The 5,352-nt window shown below is 42.2% G+C and overlaps 1 pseudogene; it reads right to left on the minus strand.

Moving 5' to 3' along the window:
• Nucleotides 1–4,403: 4,403 nt before the first annotated feature.
• LOC112655503 (60S ribosomal protein L10a-like) lies at nucleotides 4,404–5,051 on the minus strand (annotated as a pseudogene).
• Between the last annotated feature and the right edge of the window lie 301 nt (nucleotides 5,052–5,352).

The following is a 5,352-nucleotide window of genomic DNA, read 5'->3' on the forward strand; positions in this document are numbered from 1 at the left end:
CAGCAACCAGAGGCAAATGTAAATGCCTGTTTTTCCCTCCTTTCATCACCCACAGTAGAATTGGCTATAAGATGGCTCACAAGGAGGAAGAACTGCCTGAAACCTCTTTCCTCCCAGAACAAAAGGTTGATGCTACTTTAATATGACCCCACCTGGCACCTAAGAGTTGTTCCTAGAGTAAAATATTTTCAACTTGCCCAGTATTGGTCATCCTTATGAGTTAGAGCTTCTTGAGAACCCCTGTTTCTTCCATCTCATTGTCTGAAACCTGCAAATGGAAAATAGGAAATGAAAATTGACGGAGATCAGGGTAGGGAGGGGAGAAAGCCAGCTGGACAAAGGGAAACCATTTGGAAATTAAAAACAAAGCAAAATATGAATCCAGGAGTCTGGGAGTTGAAAAGGGAAGTTTTATGTAATTCTAGCCAGTTGATGTCATTGCAGCCAGTTCTCTGACTGACTAGAGAGGCCAAGGGGTGGGGGGATATGGAGGTGGGAAGGACCCAGACATTCTCCTTTGAATCTGAGGCTCAGCCTTATGTGTGCAAGATGAGGTCAGTAAGAACAAAGGGATAGGTCTGACCAAGAGCCAGGGCCATTTCCCTACAGAGATAATTCTGCAGTCCGAAAGAGAGCCTGTCATCCCTTCTGGGCCTCCCCCTCCCTCAACTGATCTTTTTGTGGTCTCCTGAGCCCAACTGAGGTGCGGTGACACCTCACAGGCTTCTAGCTCATCTGTGCTCAGGAATGGGAGGGTCGGGGCCACTGACACACACCAGTATCCTGCAGCCTATTATTTCCTGCCTGTCCTGGCTCTTGTCCAAGGCCCAGCATGACAGGTGGATGAAGTTCTCCAGAAAGCTCAGCAACGAGCCAGTTTTCCAGGAATGCTGCTGCTAACTGGATTCACATGTTAAGCCACCCCCACCACCCCAGGCTGAATGGAGGGCCAGCTGAATGGGAAGAGTTTGTGTGTGTGTGTGTGTGTTTAAACTCTGTCTCCAGTCTGGATCCTGTGATTGTTTCAGCTGGTGTAAGCAACTCCCTACTTAGGCTCCAGGGTTCCAAGTGCTTCCAAATCCCTCCAAGGAACAAAAGCTATTAATTCATGCCTTTGTTCTCAAACAAATGCTCCACAATCTAGGACTGGAAGGAAGAACGGCAGGTGCCATTGGGAACACTGGGGACACAGGAATAAGGGAGCATGAGGGCCTTGGGCTCCTTTAGCAAGAAAACTTTCAGGGTGATAGAGCAATCTGGTCATGGAAGGAGAATGTGGGGGAAAAGCGAAAACAGATCACGCAGCTTTCAATAAGTTGTCCAGAAAGATTTAGAGAAGCAGATTAAAGAGAGAAATTATTCCATTTGAACAGAATTTGGAGATTGTAAAAGTGTCTGGTCTTCCAATATGCTTTTGACTATGTTTCTCCAACTAAAACTGAATTAATAGGTCCAATAATCATGCAAATGATTTTTGTTTATTGCCTCAGGCTGAGCAGTTTAAAGTAATCCTAACCCCACTGAACACTTAATATGTGCCTCCCACTGTACTGAGTGGGAAAGAAGAGGAGAAGGAATGCCAAAATACATTTAAGTTCTTGCCCTCCTCAGTTTCTCAAAAAATTAAAAATAGAAATGCTATAGTGATCCAATAATTCTACTACTGGGTTTTTACCCCAAATAAAATGGAAACACTAACTTGAAAAGATATATGTAGGGGCACCTGAATGGCATAGGCAGTTGACTGTTCTACATTTTTGGTTTTAGTTCAGATTGTGATCTCAGGTCTTGAGATCAAGCCCCATGCCAGGCTCCATACTCAGCATGAAGTCTGCCTGGAGTTTCTCTCTCCCTCTCCCTTTAACCCCTGCCCCACTCTCTCTTTCTTTCTCAAATAAATGAATAAATCTTTTTTAAAAAGAAAAGATATATATATCCCTATATTTATTAAAGCATTATTTATAATAGCCAAGATATGGAAGAAACCCAAGTGTCCATCAGTAGATGAATGGATAAAGATGTAGTATATATGTACACACACACACACACACACACACACACACACTGGGATATTACTCAACTATAAAAAAAGAATGAGATCTTGCCATTTGTGGCAACATGGATGAACCTAAAGGGTATTATGCTAAGTGAAATAAGTCAGACAGAAAGAGACAAATACCATATAATTTCATTTACATGTAGATTCTTAAAAAAACCAAAACAAAACAAAACAGAAACGGATCATTAATGCAGAGAACAAACTGATAGTTGCCAGAGGGGAGAAGGGTGGGGGATGGACATAATGGGAGAAAGAGAATGGAAGATACAAGTTTCCAGTTATGGGAAGAATAAGTCACAGGGATGAAAGTATAGCATAGGAAACATAGTCAATGATATTGTAATAGCATTGTGTGGTGACAAGTGGTGGCTACACTTGTGGAGAATAGAGCATAATGTATAGAGTCCAATAGAGTCGAATCACTATATGATTTTACACATGAAACTAAAGTAACATTCTGTGTCGACTATACTTCACTAAAAGAGATATAAAGTTCCTGACCTCCTGGAGCTCACAGACAAGCAAGGAAGACAGACCTACAGGCAGATAAACTGCAATACTGTGCGACTAGCATTGAGATGGAGATGTTATGGCAATACCAAAGAGACACAGGAAAAGATACCAATGTTGGGGGAGAAAGAGTTGCACTCTTTCCAATCTGGGTAAGCAGAGCCAGAATGGGACAGGCCTGGTCCACTAGATTTTCAAGGCAGACAATCTACTAATGGAACTGGCAGGAGGGAAAGGTACCTTTCAGTAAATAGAGAATCAATCTATAGGCCAGGATCAGCATTTATTTTATCTTGGGCTCTTGTTGGATGGTAAGCAATCAATATCTGTTCTTGCTATGAGCCCATGCACTAACTGGGGAGGCATTCAGAAGTCCGCAGAAAGTTCCCAATAATCAGCATGGCTGTGGGGAGAGCTAACTTTAGACTTTACATAGGTGTCCCGGAAATCTGGAGGGAAATTATTTTGGGATAGAAGTATGTGTTTCAAGATCCTGGCCAGCATCTGAATGACTTACTTCTGTTGCCTCCTCGGTTAAATACTAAATGTATCTTCCCAATACTATAGCTTCAGTATAAATGAATGAATCATAAGAGCCAACTATCCCCCACCCCAAACCACTTCCATCCTGCCCACAGATGGGGAAAGGAAGATTATTTGAATTTAAGGCTAATAAACTCTCTTACTGCCCCTGAGCAAGGTTTAAACAAAGGGTTAACAAAAGGATTGACTCATCTCTGCCTGTTGAAAATATTCTCTCTGGAGATAGGGTCTTTGAAGACTATATATAGGAAAATGTTTCACTTTCTTCATAAGGCTCTAGACTACATTTTCCTAAATATCAGTGTTTCTTCTTGGGGGAAAGGAGTATATGTATGTGTGTGCACACAATTTGTGTGACTTTGGATCAATATTTATTTGCTTAGAAACTGGGAAGAAAGAGAAAGCTTATCTGGATGTCACATTGATAAAGATCTATTAAAAGGGACCATACTTGGAGTAACAAAGTTCACACTGAGATGTTCATTCCATTGGAATAATAAAGTCCAGCCTTGAACTGTCTTGCCAAAGTCTCTATCTCCCTTATTCTCCTTTTCTCTCCTCCAGGTATTAGTCTAAGGGAATAAATGAGACTTTAGAAAATTTCTGTAACTGGGATGCCTGAGTGGCTCAGTGGTTGAGCATCTGCCTTTGGCTCAAGGTGTGATCCCAGGGTCCAAGGATTGAGTCCCACATCAGGCTCCCCATGGAACCTGCTTCTCCCTCTGCCTATGCCTTCCCTCGCTCTCTCTCTCTCTCTCTGTGTCTCTTATGAATAAATAAATAAAATCTTAAAAAAAAAAAGAAAATTTCTATAACATCGTGTTCTAGCAATTATGCTATTGTGGCTGGGACAGAGATGGGATGGATCCTACCTAGTACTTTAGAAAGAGGGTAGAGGATTCTTAAATAGATTATTTGCAATGAGAAGATTAATACGAAAGCAAAAAAGTAGCACTGTGTGAGAGAAAGGGCTAATGTTAGCATGGAAGAGTCAGGCTAGCTAGATAGTAGAGATTATGCTCATGAGGACCTTCCCCTGTAATGTTTTAAGTTATTTTGATCTTTTGTTTTGTTCTATAAAATAAAAAATAGTATTTAACCTTAGGTTTGAAGTTGTCTTCTGCTACTTTGCAATTGTCCTTTGCTATAACAACCCTTTAGTAAATTTAATTCACCTTTAAAGACTGCTGGAAATGGTATTGCAGGAATTAGGAACTTTGCATATTTCTCTTAATTGGCTGAGATCCCTTTTTTTTTTTTTAAGGGTAGCACTAGGATTTATTAAACAGTCTTAGTAAAGGCGCTGGGGCTTGCCCATGGTGCTCTTGATGTATAAAGCCTGGACACTGCCAATTCTTCTTGAGCAAGGACACTAGGAAATTGATAGCTAAGTGGGTGTTGTACATGAGCTCATCCTCTGTCATCTTCAGGTGGCCAACAGCCACTGCCAGACGTAGCACCTTCATTTGGAATTTGATGGTGGACTTCACTTTGTCCACTTTGGCCACCATGTTCTCATTGTGGGTCAGCAAGGAAGGGAACTTGCCAGCTTTATTCAGGCCTGGACCCAGGATTCATGGGATCTGCTTGATCAGAGATTCTGAAGCCAAAAGGCATCATATTTCTTGGCCAACTTCTTGACTAGTTTTTTATTCTTGTTGAGTTTCTTCAGCGCCTCAATGTCCATGTGGGGAATATCCACTGCCTTGGCCTCATCACAGTGCTGCTTGTCCCCCAAAACACACACACGGAGAACTTGGGGAGGGGAGTGGACTTAACCCTGACGGTGCCCGAGAAGCGTTTGTCCTTCTGAGGGTCATAGTTCTTCAGGCGGATCTGCAGCTCCACTCTTTCCAGAAACTTCGGCACTTGTGCTGGTTCCCGTGCAGGACCTCCCTCACCCCCTCTACTGGGTGTCGCGGGAGACTTTGCTGCTCATGATAGCTCACAGCAGAAAAGACTATTGGCTGAGATCCTTATTACAGTAGAAGAACACTGTCTTCAGAAGAACAGTAGTCCAGGCATTCTTGATGGGAATAAACCTAAGACCAAAGATCCTTTCCAGAAAGATTGCAGAGGGAGGGCATGTTGAAAGAGATTTGGGTATTCAGATGCAGGAGGAATTGCAAAAGAAAAAGAAAGAGAAGATAAATTCTCATGGCTCTGCTACCCTCAAGAATTTTTCGCTCACCTAAGAAGATAATGCATACACACATGACTCTGTTTTTCCAGTTGTAGTC

Source organism: Canis lupus, chromosome 9, assembly GCF_003254725.2.
Source record: "Canis lupus dingo isolate Sandy chromosome 9, ASM325472v2, whole genome shotgun sequence".
In the NCBI taxonomy this organism is placed as follows: Eukaryota; Metazoa; Chordata; class Mammalia; order Carnivora; family Canidae; genus Canis; species Canis lupus.